We start from the raw sequence: 24,690 nt of genomic DNA, 5'->3' as shown, positions 1-24,690 counted from the left end.
GCTCTCCATCACGTGATTGGGTCTCTCACAGACTACAAGTGAAGACAGACACATCGGGGACACAACTGCGCCTGTCCTTATCCAATTCCGAGGTGCATATTGAAGATATTTGAAGAACTGTCCACATTTACTTTTCGTCAGCCAACAAGATGATTATCCTAACGAACAGCAAAAGCACTAGCCTATGTCAATCTACTATCCTCATAGTACAAACGTCAGCCTATTCTATTTGCAATAAATAAATATTCCAAACAAAGTATAGGACAGTTGTGGGATGCAATAGATCCTAAATTAATACAACCATTCGCATTAAAAAAAAAAATTTTGCGTAATGTGACTGACAACAGATCAGAACATTTAGCTTAAAAATGTAGATAAAAGTATCAGGCCAATTCTTCACATTATAAGCGTAGCAAAATGCACATGGCAGTAGGCTATAAGCGGAAATGTTACATTAGCAGGAAAACACCATTATCAAAAGTGACCGCAAATGCATTTAATGCCTTTATTATAAAAAAGGAGCATTTTTATGGTGAACATCATCTTCCCCAAACTTGAAACTCACGCGCTGCTTATGTATGCCAGTTAGGCTCTAAACCCCTTGTAAAGCAGATCAATGCGCTTCATTTTTACTAGTTTTTTGGCCACTTTAGTTGTGATACAAAACATATAAGCCTATAGGCTAGACTACATGAGGTGTGCAACTATGATTAGAAAAATATTTCTTATGCTGGGCATCATTCACAAGTGATAGGCTAATAGGCTAAACCCATCAGGCCATTCTTGATTTAATATCATCTTTACATATACCAAATAATATGTGTGAAATGTGTTTTAATTTAGAATTGACCATTATCATGTACCTGTCTCGAAACAGGGGCAGCGGGGGAAACAATACATATCACCTATGCACTTAAATAGGGGACGGAGGACGCTTTTCCCGTGATTCCTTTTCATGCCAGTCAGGTAGGCTATACTCCTGTTATAAATATAAGCGAAGTGCTTAATATTAGGAAAGTTGAGAAAATAAATATAGTAAGCCTATAAAAAGCTGATGGGATCCTCCTCCATTCAGTAGAGGCCATCACTCTGTTTTCTCACGCAATTGCATAGCCTATAGAAAATGTTGCGCAACATGAGCTCTCATGAAGTGTTCGATTAGATTTTCGAATACATTTGCATTGATGTCAGTGTGATTAGAGGGACAATAGAGTGCCGAGTACCAGGCAGTTAGCAAGTTTGGTAGGCTACCAATGAACATGAGCAGCATCAGAGCTTGGAGAAGCCTAGTTACCGTTACTATATGGTGTGGCGGTAATATGGTCAAGCGCAACAGTCCTAGTTACAAGTCATATAAGGAACTCAGTCCATTTAAATAAATAAATTAGGCCCTAATCTATGGATTTCATATGACTGGGAATACAGATATGCATCCGTTGGTCACAGATCCTTTTTTTAAGGTAAGTGAGCACCTGGTGTGACCACCATTTGCCTCATGCAGCACGACATTTCTTTCACATAGAGTTGATCAGGCTGTTGATTGTGGCCTCTGGAATGTTGTCCCACTCCTCTTCAATGGCTGTGTGAAGTTGCTGGATATAACACTTCACATGTTGTGTAAACGTAAAGGGTAAAGTGAACGAGGCTTAAGAGGACGAGTAGGTTAAGTCTTTCAGAAGAGCAAATCACAAGTGACCATAGAGAACGAGTCATCATAACCAGAGAAATGCATGGCCGTCACTGGATTAGGGTGAAGTTGCGCTGATCTTAGGTCAGTTTTGAGAACACCCTTTTTGATCAAACCACGTGAGTTGTTTAGTTCACTCCTGAGTGCGGATAGAGTGTTCAAATCAATCAAATCAAATTTATTTTTATATAGCCCTTCGTACATCAGCTGATATTCTCAAAGTGCTGTACAGAAACCCAGCCTAAAACCCCAAACAGCAAGCAAAGCATGTGAAAGACACACTGAACCAAGGGGGTAAATGCACCAGAGTTCAGAAAATCTGCACCAAACCAATTTGGTATGAAAGACCCCTCAGACTAGGAGCGCTAGGATCAGGCCCTCCCTGTCCATTATTCATTATGACAGAAAAGGCTAAACTGATCCAAGATCAGCACTCCTACTCAGAAGATTAATGGGCCTTGACTCTCTCCCGCTCTGTAAACTTCACTTTTGTTGCAACAGGTTCATGTTGGCTGACCCTGGACTTGTGAGTAGCCCTCTGATGCCCCATATAACCAATAGGGATGCCAAGCTCGGCAGCTGATCTGGAACCAGGCCGTACTACATTTGGCACGACAGTGTGTAATCAGGATCACTACACAACAAACCAGGCCCCAGCCAAGAGATTAGCCCAGTCAGCCCAGCGGGTGAGTCAAGGAGTTGGACTCGGTAAGGCAGGGTATTAGTCAATGAGAGTGTGTGTGAGAGTGAGCCACTCACACACACTTAACATGAGCTGGTGTTCTCACACAGACACACACACGATGACTGTGTGTGAGTGGTAAAACACTCATATGTGCCTCCAGTGTGAGTGACTAAAGCTACAAGTGTTGGTTTGATACGAGTCACCATCTCTTTTCTGGAGAGAGGGGCGTAAGATGAAGTGAAATATCTACAGTAGGCTAGCCAAAGCAGTTGCAACCTTTACCAATGACATTATTGGCCTGGTCCACCTTTATTCAAACCCCTGTGACATCCCTGTGCAAGGGAACAGCACACTGTTGCATAACATTTAACATTCAGACATCAGGAGGCCTAAGAAATTTGGCTTGGCACCTAAAACCCTCACAAACTTTTACAGATGCATCCTGTCAGGCTGCATCACCGCCTGGTACGGCAACTGCACCACTCATAACCGCAGGGCTCTCCAGGGGGGTGGTGCGGTCTGCACAACGCATCACCGGGGGCAAACTACCTGCCCTCCAGGACACCTACAGCACCCGATGTCACAGGAAGGCCAAAAAGGACAACAACCACCTGAGCCACTGCCTGTTCACCCCGCTACCATCCAGAAAGCAAGGTCAGTACAGATGCATCAAAGCTGGGACCAAGAGACTGAAGAACAGCTTCGATCCTAAGGCCATCAGACTGTTAAAACAGCCATCACTAACACAGTGAGGCTGCTGCCTACATACAGACTTGAAATCGTTGGCCACTTTAATAAATGGATCACTAGTCACTTTATTAATGCCACTTTAATAAACGGATCACTAGTCACTTTAATAATGTTTACATAGCTTGCATTACTCATCTCATATGTATATACTGTATTTTCTACCATCTATTGCATCTTGCCTATGCAACTCAGTTATTGCTCATCCATATATTTATACACACACACACACACACACACACACACACACACACACACACACACACACACACCATTCTTATTCCATTCCTTTACTTAGATTGTGTGTATTTGGTAGTTGTGGAAATGTTAGATGACTTGTTAAATTTTGCTGCACTGTTGGAACTAGAAGCACAAGCATTTCGCTACACTTCCAATAACATCTGCTAACCATGTGTATGTGACCAATACAATTTGATTTTGAAAACCATGAGTGCATGGAACTCCCATCTCATACAGCGCAAGTGAACAGAAAACCTGGTTTGAAAAGACAAATAAAGCAACACCTCATGGCACAAGGCGATCTACTTTCTATGTGTATGTACTAACATGTGTAACTGATAGATGCAAACACACACACAATACATGTTCATGTTTTTAAATGAATGTCAATTGTAAAGTCTGTCTGTAATGTCGTTTCCGTTGCGTGTCAGACCCCAGTAGGACTAGCTGTCGCCATTGGCGTCAGCTAACGGGGATCCTAACAAAATAAAAATCACTCCCATCCGTATGGGCATTCGCCACATCTGTAAAGTGAATTCTATTCTAAAACGGATGTGAAGAGATTAATGTGTGTAATGCATCTTGCATGTTTTAAATAGGTCATATTTGCCTGGGCCTGGAAAGCCAAGAAAGTGAAGGCAAGTTGTACATCTAACGGATAATGGAGGTTTTCTAGTCTCAGCTCATAATATAGAGAATGCTATAAGAGACTCAGTGGACAAAACTACAACAGACCAGTCATTCTACCTCAAAAAGGAGGATTTTGTCACCCACCATCTAAGATTATTCTGAAATCGTTTCTGTAGTTAGAAACAGATAAGACCGTCATTCCTGAAACATTATTTTGTTGAAATATAAATTTGATCTGAGAAATTAAAGCTGATTGATTGCACCCAAATTGGCCATTTTAAATGTCTAGGATTCATATAATCTAAAATAAATACAGTGCATAACATCCGATTTGGACCATAATTCTTCCCAACAGTGCGTGAGGAATGAGGAATATATAAGGAATCCAATAAAATGATCAATAGCCACCTACAGACCTCCCACACCCCTCGCCAATCCCACCCTTACAACCAGTATCAGTTCTCTGTCTGGCAAGTAGTATGGAGCTGCTGCTTGGAATCTTGCTTCTTCAACCTTTGTAATGTGCTCCCTGTGAATCTGGTGAAAAGTTATTTTTAAATAGAAAAGGGTACTACCTGAACTTGGCAATTTCCTTTGCAAAACATTTTGCTAAAGTGTACCTTTACTGAATACCACCCATATAGCTAATGTCTAGGTTCTATGGTAAGAGAGAATCATCCAAGTTCCAAAAGTGCAAAGACTGTTTACAGCCATTCAGCTCTTCCAAGACAAATACATACTGAGCATAGCCACACACACCACACACACACACACAAAACCCCAATAGAATAGAGCAGAGTGTCCCAAAGAAAGACAATTGCACCCTAATTTTTCCTTGAATCACAAACACACATCTACAAAAATGCATGTACTCATAGGACAAAAACAGTTCCCTGAGGATTTAAAAGGAATGTGACCAAAAACTACAGGCAGGATAAATAGCGGAGGACTTTCACAGTGGGGTGAATGGAAGAGCAAGCTTAATCTGCACTGCCAATGACCTGATACTAGAGTTCGTACAAACACAGACAAACGCAAATCTCAGGCAAATCCTGGCTCCTCTCTACCCCTCCATATCAACACAACAAACCGTCAGAACCGCACAGGGTGTGTGCTTCTCCTCGTCTCCCTCGCCTCCTAACGTCAATCTTGGCTTCTCTCTACCACCCCATACATAAACACACATCAGTGCTGCTGTCAGTGTTCCATGAGAACCAGCTGAACTCTGGGAGGGGAGAGCAGCGAGCACACAGGATGGGAAGGATAATGATGTCTATCCCACCTGGCTGATGGGAGACGGCCTGTTTCCATGGCAATGAAGAAAGCATCACGGGGGTCATGGAAAGTCACTCAGAACAGAACTTCTCACTGGAGGGAAAGAGGACAGTCTGCGTCCCAAATGGCACCTTACTCCCACTACTTTTCCCCCGGGACCCATAGAGCTCATTTGGGACACAACCAGATCGGAGAACCCAGCACAGGCTGGGCTCGAACACTTCAACTAAACCAGTGATTTGGTCCATTGGGTCTTCTTAGATGATTTATTTTCGAGGCAGAGCACAATCTAAGGCCATCAAAAGCTACATCCACGCCCTTTGGCATCAAAACTGCCAATGGAAATCAATAGAATACACTGACTAGGCTAAAAATAAAAACATGTGATCTCGTTTCCCGCCTGGATTAGTGAAAGCAATATGGAAGAGTGCAACCTTTAGGTTATTAGGCCTATGCTATGGTGGGAAAGCAGCCATAATGCTTACTCTGACTTGGCCATGGGTCAAGGCTTCATTGCTTCTTGAGTTTCCGTGCCTTGAAGAATCATTTAGGTAAAATACATGGGCCATAGGAGAGACCTTTTCAGTTTTGGAATGCAGCCATTCTGTACTTCAGACCTGGATCATACTGTTAGAGCAAACCCTAGCAAAACGCTTTGCAACGAAAACTGAGTTCAGGTTACAGTCAAATTTCCAACATCCTGTCACATGACACTAATGGCAACACTGATTGGACCACAGGAGGAGCAAGCAGAGTCCATCTGCCTGTAGCTAACAGAGGGGGGCCTTTGAGGACACAGGCTAAAGGCGTCCTATCCGAAACGGTTTGTGCATACAGTTGAAGTCGGAAGTTGACATACACTTAATATGGAGACATTAAAAATATTTTTTCAACCCCTCCACAAATTTCTTGTTAACAAACTATAGTTTTTGCAAGTCGGTTAGGACATCTACTTTGTGCAGGACACAAGTAATTTTTCCAACAATTGTTTACAGACAGATTAAGTGAAATAATCACAATTCCATAAACTAAGTTGACTGTGGCTTTAAACAGCTTGGAAAATTCCAGAAAATGATGTCATGGCTTTAGAAGCTTCTGATAGGCTAATTGACATCATTTGAGTCAATTGGAGGTGTACTTGTGGATGTATTTTAAGGCCTACCTTCACACTCAGTGCCTCTTTGCTTGACAACATGGGAATATCAAAAGAAATCAGCCAAGACCACAAAAAAAAAAAAATTGTAGACCTCCACAAGTCTGGTTCATCCTTGGGAGCAATTTCCAAACGCCTGAAGGTACCACGTTCATCTGTACAAACAATAGTACGCAAGTATAAACACCATGGGACCACGCAGCCGTCATACCGCTCAGGCAGGAGACGCATTCTGTCTCCTAGAGATGAACGTACATTGGTGAGAAAAGTGCAAATCAATCCCAGAACAACAGCAAAGGACCTTGTGAAGATGCTGGAGGAAACAGGTGCAAAAGTATCTATAGCCACAGTAAAACGAGTCCTATATTGACAAACTGAAAGGCCGCTCAGCAAGGAAGAAGCCACTGCTCCAAAACCGCCATAAAAAAGCCAGACTACGGTTTGCAACTGCACATGGGGACAAAGATTGTACTTCTTGGAGAAATATCCTCTGGTCTGATGAAACAAAAATAGAACTGTTTGGCCATAATGACCATCGTTATGTTTGGAGGAAAAAGGGGGAGGCTTGCAAGCCAAATAACACCATCCCAACCGTGAAGCACGGGGGTGGCAGCATCATGTTGTGGGGGTGCTTTGCTGAAGGAGGGACTGGTGCACTTCACAAAATAGATGGCATCATGAGGGAGAAAATTATGTGGATATATTGAAGCAACATCAAGACATCAGTCAGGAAGTTAAAGCTTGGTCGCAAATGGGTCTTCCAAATGGACAATGACCCCAAGCATACTTCCAAAGGTGTGGCAAAATGGCTTAAGGACAACAAAGTCAAGGTATTGGAGTGGCCATCGCAAAGCCCTGACCTAAATCCTATAGAACATTTGTGGGCAGAACTGAAAAAGTGTGTGCGAGCGAGGAGGCCTACAAACCTGACTCAGTTACACCAGCTCTGTCAGGAGGAATGGGCCAAAATTCACCAACTTATTGTGGGAAGATTGTGGAAGGCTACCCGAAACGTTTGACCCAAGTTAAACAATTTAAATGCAATGCTACCAAATACTAATTGAGTGTATGTAAACTTCTGACCCACTGGGAATGTGATGAAAGAAATAAAAGCTGAAATAAAATCCCTCTACTATTATTCTGACATTTCACATTCTTAAAATAAAGTGGTGACCCTAACTGACCTAAAACAGGGAATTTTTACTAGGATTAAATGTCAGGAATTGTGAAAAACTGAGTTTAAATGTATTTGGCTAAGGTGTATGTAAACTCCAACTTCAACTGTATATGATGACAACATTTTGGTCTTCGGTAAGGGTTTTTTCGGGTGGTTGCAAGCATTTTTTCCCTCTCGAGGCAAGCTGAAGTTCAGAGCCGAGGTCTACATCCCTTCGTTGGTCATGAGTAGGGATTCTTCAACAATATATGACTCTTTTTTTCACTTGAGAAATACTGCACCAAACATCTTAGTTAGATGTAAAATTGCGCAACTAATATCTCCTTTGCAAAAATGTCTAAATTAATGACAGATTTCTTGTGTTATCTTACACTGAACAAAAATATATAAGGAAATCAGTTAATTGAAATAAATTCATTAGGCCCTATTCTATGGATTTCACATGACTGGGAAAACAGATATGCATCTGTTGGTCAGAGATACCTTAAACATTTTTTTTTTTTTTTAAGTAGGGGTGTGGATCAGAAACCAGTCAGTATCTGGTGTGACCATGCAGCGTGACATCTCCTTCAGAGTTGATCAGGCTGTTGATTGTGGCCTGTGCAAAGTTGCTGGATAAATGGAACCCGCTGTCGTACACCGGTCCAGAGCATCCCAAGCATGCTCAATGTGTGACATGTCTGGTCAGTATGCAGGCCATGGAAAAACTGGGACATTTTCAGCTTCCAGGAATTGTGTACAGATCCTGGTGACATAGGTCCGTGCATTATCATACTGAAACTTGAGGTGATGGCGGCAGATGAATGGCACGACAATGTGGCTCAGGATCTTGTCACGGTATCTCTGTGCATTCAAATTGCCATTGATAAAATGCAATTGTGTTCGTTGTCCGTAATTTATGCCTGCCCATACCATAACCCCACCGCCACCATGGAGCACTCGGTTCACAACGTTGACATCAGCAAACTGTTCGCCCACACGCTGTCTGCCATCTGCACAGTACAGTTGAAACCAGGATTCAGCAGTGAAAAGCACACTTCTCCAGTGTGCCAGTGGCCATCGAGGGGTGAGCATTTGTCCACTGAAGTCAGCTATGACACCGAAATGTAGTCAGGTCAAGACCCTGGTGAGGATGACGAGCACACAGAGGAGCTTCCCTAAGATGGTTTCTGACAGCTTGTCCAGAAATTCTTTGGTTGTGCAAACCCACAGTTTCATCAGCTGTCTGGGTGGCTAGTCTCAGACGATCCCACAGGTGTAGAAGCCAGATGTGGAGGTCCTGGGCTGGTTACAAATGGTCTGCGGTTGTGAGGCCAGTTGGACGTTCTGACAAATTCTCTAAAATGATGTTGGAGGGGGTTTATGGTAGAGAAATCAATTATCTGGCAACAGCTCTGGTTGACATTCCTACAGTCAACATGCCAATTGCACGTTCCCTTAAAACTTGAGACATCTGTGGAATTGTGTTGTGTGACAAAACTGCACATTTTAGTGGCCTTTTGTTCCCAGCACAAGGTGCACCTGTGTAATGATTATGCTTTTTAATCAGCTTTGTGATATGCCACACCGGTCAGGTGGATGGATTATCTTGGCAAAGGAGAAATGCTCACTAACAGGGATGTAAACAAATTTGTGCACAACATTTGTTAGAAATAAGCTTTTAGTGAGTATGGAAAATATATTATATTTCAACGCATGAAACATCGGACCAGCCAAACCTAAGCATGCGGAAGCCTTAAATCAGCCACCATTGTGCTCATGCTATTGACTGATTAATAACTACCTAAGCTGCTTATAATGACACTATATAGAGAGAGGGAGGGAGGAAGGGAAAGAGAAGGTAGAGAGAGGGGGAGAAGAGAGATGTACGGGGTAGAGAGCATTTCCTTTCATTGTGGGGCAACACTGCCTCTGCATCACTTTGTTCATCACTCCTGTGCGGCCTGCATGGCATCGCTTGAGCGCTCCTGCTAAATGAGGACCCAGATGTATTCCTGTATTCCCCTCAACACAGGGAAGGGTGCCCTCCTTCTGCCTGTTCCAATCAGACAGACAGAACAGAGAGTCTGAACACATGATCTAGACATGGACCCACAGATGTGTGCTCCCGATCCATTTAAAACATTCAGATAAGAACCCCTGGTTATTTCTTATTGCAAAGAAATCAAAACAACACATGTGAATTACAATATCAATCAAATAACACAATGTAAATGAAAAATATATAGATTTTCTTGTTCATTTCATTGAGTCATCTAGATTTGGATTTTGTACATGTCGGTGAACAATTGGTCAGTGAAAATGTCCTTCTCCATCTTGGTCCATAGGAGGGGATCTAGGGCAGGCAGGCGGGTGGCTGGCTGCCTTTGTTCCAAAATAGCAGTTGCAGCTGTCCTCAAAAGGTCAAGAAAATGCTATATGAACCCTAAGGGACCTATGGAGACAGAGGCCATGTACCAGGGCAAACTATGATAGGGGAAACACACGCCTAGGAAAGCAGGGTGGGCTCTGGTTTGTATATGAGGGTGGCACTCGGTCGGGCACCATGGCGCCAGCTGCCCTTCGCAGGCACCTACCACGCCCTCTCCCAAACCCCCAACCCCGCCCAAGGCACTGGCAGCAGGAATACCTCCTTTATCAGCAGGCCCTGTCACAGGTTTCCCTGCCCTCCCCCCCACCCCCCCAGCTCTTTATCACAGTAAGTTATGAATATCTTTGAAGTGCCCCCCACACCCCCTCTGGGTGTAACAGATCCTGGGTAAACCTACACCCGTCATCACAGTGGCATTGCTGCTCTTTGTGTGGCTCGAGGGCTGACTTTTGTGCCTAGGGACATGTGGTTGGTGGCAGAGCAGAGGGCCTTCTACATGTGCAACCCCCCTCCCCCCCCCCCCACCCACCCCCTGTCCCTTGGGATCATTAACCAAGCTGGGACTGCTTTTATCATCTGATCAGCAGCTTCACTACTTTCACTGGAACATGAAAATCAAGAGGGAGTTATATATGGCTTCCTTGTCCCTACTGTATAGCGCCTTGCACACAGAGGCCTTTCCATTATTTTTGTATATTTGAAAGGGGTGGGGGGAATTACATTTTTTTAAACAGGTGGTACCTTTTTACCACTAAAAACTACTTTCTCTGAGACATGAAAGGGAAGAGTGTGAGATAAATATGGGAGCAGACAGGGTAGAGAACATGTTTTTTTTAACAAAAGTAGTGAATGGGAAAATCATGCAGTGACAGTAAGCTGTGTGGTTTTTGTTGTGCTCTGCAGTTCTCTCAGACATGCAGTCTCGTTTTCCTCCCACTCTTCTCCCTCCCTGGCCTCGGGGAAAAAGTGGAACACTGAACTCCCTTACACTAAAATGACACCAGGCTTGCATCCCAAATGGCATCCTATTTCCCATATATTGCACTACTTTTGATCAAAGCACTATAGGCCCTGGTCAAAAGTACTGCACGACATGGGGATAAGGGTGCCATTTGGGACGCTCACCAGCTCCTCCTGACAGATGGTCCCCCCCAATCAATGGAAAACTGAAACCATGACTGTGCTGTTTAGTGAGGGAAATAAGTATTTCACCCCCTCTCAATCAGAAAGATTTCTGGCTCCCAGGTGTCTTCTATACAGGTAACGAACTGAGATTAGGAGCACACTCTTAAAGGGAGTGCTCCTAATCTCAGCTTGTTACCTGTATAAAAGACACCTGTCCACAGAAGCAATCAATCAGATTCCAAACTCTCCACCATGGCCAAGACCAAAGAGCTCTCCAAGGATGTCAGGGACAAGATTGTAGACCTACACAAGGCTGGAATGGGCTACAAGACCATCACCAAGCAGCTTGGTGAGAAGGTGACAACAGTTGGTGCGATTATTCGCAAATGGAAGAAACACAAAAGAACTGTCAATCTCCCTCGACCTGGGCTCCATGCAAGATCTCACTTCGTGGAGTTGCAATGATCGAGAACGGTGAGGAACTAGCCCAGAACTACACAGGAGGATCTTGTCAATGATCAAGGCAGCTGGGACCATTGTCACCAAGAAAACAATTGGTAACACACTACGCCATGAAGGACTAAAATCCTGCAGCGCCCGCAAGATCCCCCTGCTCAAGAATACATATACATGCCCGTCTGAAGTTTGCCAATGAACATCTGAATGATTCAGAGGACAACTGGGTGAAAGGGTTTTTGGTCAGATGAGACCAAAATGGAGCTCTTTGGCATCAACTCAACTCGCCGTGTTTGGAGGAGGAGGAATGCTGCCTGTGACCCCAAGAACACCATCCCCACTGTCAAACATGGAGGTGGAAATATTATGCTTTGGGGGTGTTTTTCTGCTAAGGGGACAGGACAACTTCACCGCATCAAAGGGACGATGGATGGGCCATGTATCATCAAATCTTGGGTGAGAACCTCCTTCCCTCAGCCAGGGCATTGAAAATGGGTCGTGGATGGGTATTCCAGCATGACAATGACCCAAAACACACAGCCAAGGCAACAAAGGAGTAGCTCAAGAAGAAGCACATTAAGGTCCTGGAGTGGCCTAGCCAGTCTCCAGACCTTAATCCCATAGAAAATCTGTGGAGGGAGCTGAAGGTTCGAGTTGCCAAACGTCAGCCTCAAAACCTTGATGACTTGGAGAAGATCTGCAAAGAGGAGTGGGACAGAAACCCCCTGAGATGTGTGCAAACCTGGTGGCCAACTACAAGAAACGTCTGACCTCTGTGATTGCCAACAAGAGTTTTGTCACCAAGTACTAAGTCATGTTTTGCAGAGGGGTCAAATACTTATTTCCCTCATTAAAATGCAAATCATTTTAACATGCGTTTTTTCTGGATTTTTTTGTTGTTATTATGCATCTTACTGTTCAAATAAACCTACCATTACAATTATAAACTGATCATTTCTTTGTCAGTGGGCAAACGTAGAAAATCAGCAGGGGATCAAATACTTTTCCCCCTCACTTTACGTACACAAAGCCTGGGTCATGTTCAGTAGGTACCAAATGGAACGGGAATGGAATACCTGGATTTGTCGAATAATAAGTGTATTTACATTTTTTGTTGCACAGCGTTTTGAACTAATGAACACAGCCCAGGCTACATCAGCCCCAAAGAACACAGCTAACAAAGTCCTTTGGCTTTCAAAATAATGTGGCCACACAGCTGCCTGCCGATGTAAGTTGCAATGCAATCCTTCATTCCATTCTTCATTAACAAAACCACACAACTAATAACATTTATTGTCGAGACTGACAATCAAGCCACCATCTCAAGTCAACCAGCCCCTACCCCCTAGACCCTTAATTTGCAGATCAGTGATTTTCCATTCATAACAATGATACAATTTCAAATCAATGTGTTTAATGCAGGCCTGAATCACTTCATTTAATATATCTATTGTTCCCTGGATGGCAGATAGATGGCAGTATAGCGCAGCTGATGAACAAAGCCCGAAATAGAACATTTGCCGAAATAGAACGCAACTGCACAGCTACAGCAACCGACCCATATCAGTTTGCTACTAGCTAATTTTACAGTCTGGTAGACATGGATCGATTTATTGTAAAAAAGAAACGCAAATCTATTGACAAAGAAAATGAGGGGGAAGAGCTGGAGAACAACGTGGCAGCTGTGAACGAACAACCATCAGAGAACCAGGAGAAGAAGAAAAAAAATATGTATCTGTAAATGGCAGCGGGGAAATGCAGCTAGCTAACGTAGCTCCGGTGGCTAAGACTAGGATACGGTCGATTCGAGAAGAACACAGAAAGTTCCAAGAGAAATGGACAGACAAGTATTTTTGTACTGCATAATGGGACTGTCTTATTTGCCAGAAGGCCGTCAATTGTTTTAAACGAGCAAATTTAGAGCGACATTTCCAGTCACACCATGGCCACTTTCACAAAACATATCCGCCACAAAGCAACCTCAGAAACAATAAAATAGCGCAACTCAAAAGGACAGGTCAATGAACAACAAGAAATGGACAGATCTTGCACTGTTGCAGAGAAAACGGCAGGCAACATATGAGATTGCTTGGATACTCGCAAGAAACAGGAAGGCCTTCAGACGTGGAGATTGTCAAATGTTTTTGGACCTCAGACAAAATATTGTATGCTGATTTCACAAACAAGGAAGCTATTTTCAAGCAAATTAAAATTAAACCTCTACGGGATAAGTGTCCCTCCTGTGGGACGGTTGAGCTAACGTAGGCTAATGTGATTAACTAGCATGAGGTAAGTCACAAAAAAGATTCCCAGGACATAGACATATCTGATATAGGCAGAAAGCTTAAATTCTTGTTAATCTAACAGCACTGTCCAATTTACAGTAGCTACTACAGTGAAATAATACCATGCTATTGTTTGAGGAGAGTGCACAATTATGAACTAGAAACTGGATTAATAAACCAAATTAAGCACATTTGGGCGGTCTTGATACAACATTTTGAACAGATATGCAGTGGTTCATTCGATCAGTCTAAAACTTTGAACATACGCTGCTGCCATCAGTGGCCAAAATCTAAATTGCACCTGGCCTAGAATAATACATTATGGCTTTTCTCTTGCATTTCAAAGATCGTACAAAAAAAAGGCATGTTTATTTTCTTTGTATTATCTTTTACTAGGTCTAATGTGTTAAATTCGCCTACATTCATTTAACATTTCCACAAACTTCAAAGTGTTTCCTTTCAAATGGTATCAAGAATATGCATATTGTTGCTTCAGGTCCTGAGCTACAGGCAGTTAGATTTCGGTATGTCATTTCAGGCGAAAAGGGTCACATCCTTAAGATTAAGGGACTGCAATTCTCAGAGACTCGACCATAACAATACGCATAGAAGACATCAGCAAGCAACTGATTACTGACATAACCGTGGAGCCGTATTTTAGTATTGCGCTTGACAAAAGCACTGGTTTAAGTGAAATTGCCCAATTATGTGTTTGGGTCCGCTTCCCTCAAAATGAGTCGTTCAGAGAGTTACTTTTATGTTTCCTGCCCCTTCAGGGACAAACACAAGGAGAGGATATTCTGAAAGCAAGCCCTTGTTATATTTTTTTTGCTGATAATAATATTGACTGGTCAAATCTGGCATCTATGTGCACTTACGGTGTCCCAAACATGCAAGGGAAAGAGAAGGGACTTAACAATGAACATTGTGAAACAAAAACAGAGAAACAGACTGACCAATGCACACCTGGGTTGCCTCACAAGGATAGCAACAGACTATAAATTTAAAATAAATTCAGTCAAGGAGCAGAAGGGACATTTTCACTCATCCAACTACTGAGGTAACCCTTAATATGGGTCTTATACATGTGATGTAGCCTATTTAATGTGTGTATGTATATTTGTGATGTGCTGTACATCAAAACAATTGCATGTGCTCTATTGCTCTCAAAAATATTGGAACAAGTACAACAATCTGTGCCCCCCTCTGACAAAGTGGCCCCCTTACAAAAAATAGTGAGTAACTGCCCTAGACACTTGTGGAGATCTGTAAGGACTGGATAGGCATAAGCAATAACGACAAAAATGCAATCTAGCCTATTGAAAGGCAAGGTGGAACTACTACAAGTTCTTTCAGAACTCCAAAAGTGAACAGGAGGTAGGGGTCAACTTAAGATTGCATATGTCTTTGTAGTGATATGCACAACACTTCACTTATGCGCTTCCTTCCATTATTTTCCCTGTTCTTTTGGCATGACAGTGAAATCTCTGTCATGCCAAAAGTGAAACCACAACTCCTGCTACTTGCTGTCCTTGTAAATGTAAACAGCGTTCACTAGAAAACTATGAAACCACCTACTGATAGTTGGTTGTTATCATCTGGCCCGGAACTGCGGTGTATTCACCTAGAACCAAAGCAAACAGTCCCAAATGGGGAGGGACCTACCTGTATGTGTCCAATATAGGTGATAGGACTTCACTGCCTATAGAAAGGTTACTGCTCTGTCCCCAAACAACACAGAGATTAGGGCAGTTTCGGTGTTTCCGTGCCTTGTGGAGGTACGGTAGGCCACATTACATGCTTGCCTAAAAAATACCATATGGTCATAAAATGTTGGACAGATGGAAAGGTGTCATAAGTTCTCATCAGCTTCACCCAGTAGGCCTCGTTTCACTAGCAACCTTACAGCGTGCCAGGAGTGCTTGTGCCCCCTCACAAGAAGAGCTCATCAAAAAGAAACCTCTGCTTTCCAAGCCCTACTAGAGTAACAAATGCCCACCCAACACGTGTTTGTTTTGACATTTTAGCAGTTATTGGGAACCTGGGTACATATGGCATCCAGAAAGAGGCCTTGCACTCTGCTCCTCTTCGCAAAATGAGCTATGAACTCTACATTCAATGAAGGGTCATTAACTTTACAGTGTGAATGTCTGTCTGAAGCTATGAGCAGGGAAACCCAGTCATACTCTCAATTCTGTGTTTGTCTTTGGGTCTATTGTCACAGAGTCTATTTAGCCAAGAAACACTCATATACATACAGTACCAGTCAAAAGTTTGGACACACCTACTCATTCCAAGGTTTTTCTTTATTTTTTTACTATTTTCTACATTGCAGAATAATAGTGAAGACATCAAAACTATGAAATAACACATATGGAATCATGTAGTAACCAAAGAGGTGTTAAACAAATCAAAATCAAAAGCACTGTGTGCTAGCTAACAAAAATAAATGAAATATCACATTTACAGACCCTAAACTCAGTACTTTGTTGAAGCACCTTTGGCTGCGATTACAGCCTTGAATCTTCTGGGGTATGACGCTACAAGCTTGGCACACCTGTATTGGGGAGTTTCTCCCATTCTTCTCTGCAGATCCTCTCAAGCTCTGTCAGGTTGGATGGGGAGTGTCGCTGCACAGCTATTTTCAGGTCTCTCCAGAGTTGTTCGATCGGGTTCAAGTCAGGTCGAAGAACATTCAAGGACATTCAGAGACTTATCCCAAAGCCACTCCTGCGTTGTCTTGGCTGTGTGCTTAGGGTCTTTGTCCAGTTGGAAGGTGAACCATCACCCCAGTCTGAGGTCCTGAGTGCTGACACCACCATGCTTCACCGTAGGGACGGTGCCATGTTTCCTCCAGACTTGACGCTTGGCATTCAAGCCTTCGGAAAGTATTCAGACCCCTTGACTTTCCGCTACGTTACAGCCTAATGCTAAAATTGATTAAATAGATTTTTACTAGGTGGCTAACGTTAGGTAGCTGGCTAACGTTAACCCCTAGAGCTAAGTTAAAGGGTTAGGGGAAGCTAAAAGGTTTAGGGTTAGCTAACATACTAAGTAGAGGCAAAGTAGCTAAAAAGTAAGTAGTTGCTAATTGTCCATGATGAGATTTGTACACAACCTTTGGGTGGCCAGACGTTTGCGTAATATGTCCAGGACTGGGAGACAATATATCCACAGGGAAAGTATAATTACATCAACTTTTCAAAGTGCTGGTAGTGCTTTCAGATTTCTATCACCTGAAGCATGTGCACGAACTCAGCAAGTGTGCATGTATTTTTATCTACTGATCATGCTTATGGTAATATAAATCGGAATGCACTACAAATGTTTTGAAAAGTTAATGTAATTATACTTTCCTGTGGATGCATCATCTCACATTCCTACCACCGAAAGGACCTGCCACAAGAACCGGTAAATGTATGTTAATATATAATTGTATTAAACATTCTGGCTTGTAGAAATCGTGAGAGCAACTTTCCGGATTCAAACGCTTTTTCAGCCAGACATATAATTCAATGCAATTCAACCTCGCGTATCCAGAGAACATACAAATTTGGTGTCCCAAATTTACGTTTACTATTATGTCTAGTCCGAGACCAGTCTGAACAGGGTGGGGACACTGGCAGCAATATCGTTGTTCAACGAGGCACTAGGCCTATCATAATATGTCGCTGAAAATGGCATGACATTGCGCAGCAGGCTGTTCTCCGTTAAGACAAATCGACTTTGATGAGAGACGACGATGATGTCAGCAAATTTGCATGAAAACATTTTACCCCTCCTAGAACATCATCAACTGACATTCATATGAGCAATTCACACAGACAGTGTTACTTTGTATCCCCGGCCTGTTCATAAAAAATAAAAAAACATTCACTAGTATGACGACCTAACAACAGTTGTCCAGTAATCTTTTCAATAGGTCATGGTCAGCCCGTGGTGTTCCCTAGTCTGGCCAGCCACACACACCCTTTATCCAAGGATGTTCAATGGCCGCATAAGAACACCGCAAAAACATAGAACTCTTTCAAACATACCACTAGTTTTGACATCATAGCCTTTATAAAAGGTCAATGTTTATCTAAAAACATAGCCATATTTCAAATGTGAGGTCCTATACAACAAACTACCCTTCCTCCACAAACAATTCACACCCAGCAGGCTATCAATTCCCGTCTCTCGGCCCTTTTTTCATTGAGACGCTACAATACGGATCACCTAGGCGGTACACCATAACTCGTTGAAGGTATTTTTTGTTAAGTAGATTGTTAGGTTTTATCAATAAATAAATAAATCCTAAACACATCTATAGGTGAGAAAAGCTGAGTTCACAACCCACTTACAGTCAAATTGGGATTTAACAGCGGCTCCTCTTCTGTATTTCCCCCAATGGTTGATGAAAACCAAACGCAGTAATCACGGTATTTGTTCCAGATACTTAATGGTCCAAATAACACGCTTCTGTGAAACAGTTGAAAGAATTGTAGTGCCCGTTGTCCTCATCTTTTTTTAACTAACCGCTCGTCGTGCAAATACATACATATTCCCATCCTCATTCTCTTTCCCAGGATTGTTGCGCGAGGCACGCTATGCGTCTCCTGTTTCCTGTCCAGCCCAGAATTAGGCTCGACTAATCAACAGCGCTATCCTGGGAGTGAGCAAGCACCTCTCCAACCCAGTGTACTGGTGTGCAACTGCAGCACGCAAATCGGGGCGTTCCTGCATGTGGACATTTCTGCATCTGCAGGAACATACCTCTCGAGCATCCCATTGGTTCCTTCAGGAACACCCCTCCCTCGAGTATACCATTGGTTTATGCATGAATGCCCTCCCCACCCCCCTTGTATTCCCATTGGTTCCTGTATGAAGGCCTCCCTCCAAGCAGGACATCTTCGTGTGGGGCTTCGTCGTGTGGCGCTTTCGAATGTGTGTCAAAATGGAATTATTATCTGTTTTTTCGACCACGCCTCCTGGTTACCGGAGTCCTCTTTGCCAGCTGGACATTGTCCTTCCCTCCTCATCGTTAACAGAACTGCAGGAAACCGTACAGCAGGCGGGAGCGACACCGTGTGCTAGCTAACACACGGTTTCGCACCCTTCTCCTGTCTGCTGTGTAAAACAGGAGGGACACTGTCTACCGGTCGCCCCCTGCCTCCCGCTAGCACTGCAGGCGCGAGCCACTCCGTGGCTTGTGCTAGCTTATAATCGGTGTCAAACCAGCACACATTGTTGCCTCCCGCCTGCTGTGTACCGGAGAAAACCGTACCCAAAAGGCGGGGGCGAAGGATACGTCTACCGGTGTCGCCCCCGCCTATCGCTAGCTATGCCGGGAGGCGGAAGCAACACCGTGTGCTCCCGTGTACTGGAATCCTTATTAGGACTAAGCTAGCACACACTGTCCTTCGCTCCCGCCTGCCGAACACCTGCCCTCTGTCATTAACAGAACTTCTGGAAAACACTGCCCGACAGGCGAGGGCGAAGGACACTCCACTCCACTTGCGGCCCCCCTTTTGAAGGCCCTCTCGATACATTTTTTTTAAAACTCATTCGGGGTCTCAGCTTACTGTTGCGAGGTAAAATATAAGGTACAATTTTGAAATGTGGTTGTGCATCAGCAGTTCTATTATGTCAGTCAATTAGCCCATGTCAGCCAACATTCTTTATTTTGTTATTGCTAAGTTAGTTTTGCAGCCAGCTATCTAAACTTGTTATCATGGTCAAATTACCCCCATTGATTTTGTTGGCCAGTCTCACTCAGATATCATTAAACTGCATTTCTCTCCACTCTATGGCAAAGTGGAATTCCACTTCGCCTCTTCTGTTGGGTTGATCAGCGGTTGGCAACCGACATTATGGTGAATTACCGCGAGCTACTGCACTGGAGCGCCCCTCGCCTCCTACCTATGTACTGGAATCATAGCTTAAACATTTACCAATAAAAGTAGTGTATAAAGAGAGGCTCCACTCCTGCAGATGCAGGAATGCCCCGAATTGCGGAGTGAAGTTGCACCCTTCTCAAACAGACTGCTGAAGAAGCCAATGCCATGTACCGGTTCATGGGATTGTTATGCAAATTCATATTGACTGATTCATTTTTATCAAACCTCATTCATTATCCTGTCAAATTAAAATCTATTTTTTTGCAAATTCTTTCTAATTTCTTACATGAATTCCACACATAGAAAAATGATTTACCATTTGTTGGTTTTTCTATTCTACCAACTCCAGACCCTTGTACAGTTCACATTTTATTGGTCACACACATTTTTAACATATGTTATTGGGGGTGTAGCGAAATGCTTGTTTAAAAAAAAAGTTATTTCCAGCTGTATGTAATAACACGAAAAAAAATGTCTGGGCTAATAATGTAAGGAATAACAAAAAAACTAAATACTGCAAAGTTGCTAAGGAGCTAGAAGCAGAGCTGCGATATCTGTCGGCGCCATATTACCCAGTTGTAGGATACTAATTATAACCTTTGACCATTACCTCATTAGGCTAAATCTGAAAGTGGTAACCTAATAAAGTGGCAATGGTGTACAAAGGACTTATGTGATAATAAATATAATATATAAGTGCTTGAAAAATAATTTGTCAAAAGTGTGTGAAAGTGTTTAAATGTGTCATTAAAATATAATTATCAACAGCAGAGATACATCTAAACGAATTATGCCACCTAGTGGACAATATTGCCATGACATTATTTATTCCTTCTCCCTGGCTGAAAACTTGAATCTGGGTGTGTCAAGCTGCATTTAGACAGGCAGTACAATTCAGATTTTTTTACTAATTGGTCTTTTGACAAATCAGATCTGAAAAATTTGATGTGAAAACACGATTGGTCAAAAGACCAATTAGTTGAAAAAATATCAGAATTGGGCTGCCTGTCTAAACACAGTCTGACAGTGATGGGCAAGCCCCAGTTGGCTCTGGTTTTGACACAATCAGCATTTTCAATCTGTGATGTTTTGACCCATCAGTGACCTTTACCACTGCTCTCTCCCCTCTGACATGTCAGGCCCTCAGTGTTTCAGAGAAAGAGATGAGTAGATATTAGGCTTTGTTCAATAGCATCTTTCACAAAACGTAACATTCTACCGGCTGTTCTGATCGGAACCATCCATGCTGTCAAAGAAGGCTATGAAAAGCAGAAGTTATGTGAGCTGTGTTCGAATAACCATAGTAATATACTGTATGCTACATACTTAGTTGTAGTATACTGTAAACAAACGGTATTCTTTCAGTTATGTGTACTAGCACTTCACCTGTCTACCAGAAGTTGATGCTGTTGCTATGCAACTTCTTGCTAGCTAGTTAGCATAGCAACAAAAATTAGTAGCACGACATCTTACGACTTCATTAACACTGTCCATTGAGAATGCACAATGACTATACCACTTAGCTAAGCTAAGAATGACGTGAATGATCAGGTCAAAACATTGGGTAGTTAGTTAGTATATAGTTAATATACTGGCAATTTCAATGTATTAGTAGCCAACTAACATTAGGGGAAAGGGGGATACCTAGTCAGTTGTACAACTGGACAGTAGCTAGCTAACATACCGGTACATTCAAGCAACTGCTGTAATGATGTGCTATGCGGTTCATAAGGCTAGTGAAGCTAGCAAATTGTCATACAACATAACATGTAACGTAACTTATTTAAAAATACATTACTTTATTATATTGCTCAACGTTTGTCATAATTAGTTAAAGCAATGAATTTGTATCCGCTCTTGACGGACTTCGGCTGCATATTTTCCGGCATTTCCTTCAAATCTGAAAATGTTGTGAAGCCGTGCCCACTTCTGAAGAATTGCATTATGGGCCCCAAAAGCACAGAAATAGTGTCCACTGATTGTATACTTCATATTTTGGCAAATGTAGTACGACGTCCGGGAACTTTTGGCATATGAACTATATCCATACTATGACCAATAAGCATACTATATACTCAATTTACGTCACAAATAGTGCTATTAGTATGAGTATTCAAACACAGCTATGGTCTAGACCAGGGGTATTCAACTCTTACCCTACAAGGTCCAGAGCCTGCTGGTTATCTGTTTGCCCTGATAATTAATTGCATCCACCTGGTGTCCCTGGTCTAAATCAGTCCCTGATTAGAGGGGAGTAATGAAAACTTGCTTCAAGGTCCAGAGTTGAGTTTAAGGGGTCTAGAGTGGGGCTCTCCAAGTCTGTTTCTTGAGAGCTACAATGCTGTAGGTTTTTGTCCAGATTCAGCTTAATAACTGGCTAATTATTTGAATTAGGTGTGCTAGATTAGGGTTGGAGTGAAAACCTACAGAACTGTCGCTCACCAGGAACTGGTCTAGAGAGTAGCTCTCTGGCCCTGGTCGAGAGAGAAGACCATGATTAGTTGAATACTTGAATCAGGTGTGTTAGTGATGGGAAAAAATGACTCCTCTATATTCTAAATCTATGCCTGCAGCACTTCAGCCTTGATATGATTGACAGTATATAGAAAAGCACAATCATAGAACATATAAATTGGTAAATAGAAAAGCACAAGTATAACATTTCCATCACATTCCATACTCTTATCACTTGTGTGATAATAATCATTACATTTGAATGTAAGCATTTAGATTTTAGCTTCTATATCATAATATTCTAAAAAATCCTTTAACCTGTCTCCTCCCCTTCATCGACACTGATTGAAGTGGATTTAACAAGTGACATTAATAAGGGATCATAGCTTTCACCTTGTCAGTCTATGTCATGGAAAGATCAGGTGTTTGTGATCTTTTGTATACTCAGTATATGACAAGCACTAATTTGCAATATAGCCTATGTCGTTAGCTTCGCTTTTATAACATATAAGGCTTAAGCAGACAGACAAGAAGAACCACAGTGTGACCGCAGAGAAGATGCTGAGACAGATAGACAGCACAAGAGGGAGGCAAATAAAATGACTAGAGCAGAGACACAGTTATAGTGATGAGATAGTTGTATCTCCATTGGTGTTTTTACATATTGTATTTGTTTTAAACATGAGCTGGTTAAAATAGAGGAGGAGGGACATGTCTCGCCAGTCACTAGAATAGAAATGGTTGAGAAATGCTGAACTGTACTGCCAATGTTATTTGTCAGCACCTCTGCCTGTGACTATGTAGGGTGTGTGGAGATGGGGTGTGTGTATGGCTTGTGGCCCGCCTGGGGGTTGTGAGTTGGCTGGTGTGGATAAAATGCCAGGGCCGAATTCTTGTCCCAGTCCGCTCGTGTGTGTGTGTGTGTGTGTGTGTGTGTGTGTGTGTGTGTGTGTGTGTGTGTGTGTGTGGGCTGTAGTGTGCAGGAGACCAGTAAATCTCTACGCTGCCCCCAAACAACCTATAGCACCCTACATTTCTAATGAAGATACCTGTATGATACAAAGTGTCTCTGGATAATGCGTTCACTGGAAAGTTCTTGCACAGAAAAAGCATGACAAACAGGAAATGTTGGCCTATACTGTGACCACAACGAGATGTATTACACCCCTGTCTCTGGGATAATATCAGCGCTTTCCTGACTGTCTGTCGCAGGAGACAGTCACATAGCAGCAGGGAAACCCGGGTGTGTCTCTGCGAGTTCTACCAGAGGCAGTGAAATATGATATAGAGGAGAAAATCAAACATGACTAATGCGATAAGAGGATCCAAGCCCATCAAAGGTTAGACACCGCTAGAAGGCGGATACTCCTTGTGAAGTTCAGAGTGCACTGCCACAGAGTGCGGATGTTTTTTACTCAAGTGCTGTGCAGTCAGTCACCCTGTTAGATGTGGAGCAGAGAGAGTTGCTTACAGTCGACGAAGGCCAGATTGTTGGTCACAGTGAAGTGACAGGGAAGGATGTTATGAGATGTATGCTGTCATTGTGTGACAAGCATGTGCTGTATGTTTAGGTAGAGCAGAGCAGTCACTGTCTCGTTCTGTTTGGCATACAGTGTATCGTCACATTTACCCTGATTGTTGTGCACTGTAAAGGGATATCAGGGGAGCTTCAGTTTAGGAGGGTGCAATGTTGTAGAATGTTCATAGAGTATTGTGTAGAATAGATATAAATGTCTGTCAGATAGAATAGGGAATCGTTTCAGTTCTAATTATTACATTTCTATCTGAATGTTTCACCCATTGGACTTTGTCATTAACGTTCATCTATATTCTCAGTATTAACAAATGTCACATCAGGCAGGATCCATAGCACTACCAGAACATTCTGATAACTAGAACAAAAGCGAAAGGTTGCCCAATCAAAGGGTTGCAGATCATTCAAGATTGTAATGCTTGCAAAGCTACATGGTTTTTCAGGCGGGGATGCTAGTTGAAGTTGTTTGGATCTCTCCAACACATTACTCAACTACTGTAGTTAAACCCCAGTTACAGATGTGGATATGCTTTAACATCTAGACTGCAGCTATATTATGAATAGAATAAGCAGGTGTATGTAATGCATTGAATTGGCTGTTTCCTCATTTTGATAGGACCTTGCAGAAATGAATGGGCAGGGGTGACAGGGATGAAACTAAGTGACTCACGTTTTCTATTCCACACAGTTCTGTGACTGCATCTCTCCACCACTTTATGATATCTCTTTCTCTCTCTCTGAACATGTTCAATGTGTGGGTTAAAATACTATGAAATTACAAAGAATGAAATATGAATAATCCAGATTTGGGGCTAGGTAAAATATAGTGTACTGCAGGATTCAGCCTAAGAAGCTCTTTCCTTTGTGTGTGTTTTTTACATTTCCTACACAAGTCACCAGAATGTCCTGACAACATAGGGAAACCAGATAATGGCCTGAATTTGTTCAAATGCTATTTTAGGGTTAAGGAGTTAGGGTAAATTGGATTTTGA

At 42.6% G+C, this 24,690-nt stretch overlaps 1 protein-coding gene across 9 annotated transcripts in view; it reads right to left on the bottom strand.

Annotated features, from left to right (window-relative positions):
* LOC106574363 (uncharacterized) overlaps window positions 1-18,579 on the bottom strand; it is an 82,491-nt gene extending 63,912 nt beyond the window's left edge. For 4 of the 9 annotated variants that reach the window (XM_082962816.1, XM_082962817.1, XM_082962815.1 and 1 more), the window contains exon 1: window positions 18,175-18,576. The gene's annotated coding sequence lies outside the window, so the exon portion shown is untranslated. Of the gene's footprint in view, window positions 1-18,174 lie in introns of all 9 variants that reach the window. The other 5 variants (XM_082962819.1, XM_082962820.1, XM_082962818.1 and 2 more) reach the window with 2 other exon arrangements.
* Between the last annotated feature and the right edge of the window lie 6,111 nt (window positions 18,580-24,690).

This window comes from Salmo salar, chromosome 16 (genome assembly GCF_965601325.2).
Source record: "Salmo salar chromosome 16, fSalSal1, whole genome shotgun sequence".
In the NCBI taxonomy this organism is placed as follows: Eukaryota; Metazoa; Chordata; class Actinopteri; order Salmoniformes; family Salmonidae; genus Salmo; species Salmo salar.
The sequence above is the reverse complement of the archived record's forward strand: the minus strand, read 5'-3'. Positions and strand labels throughout refer to the sequence as shown.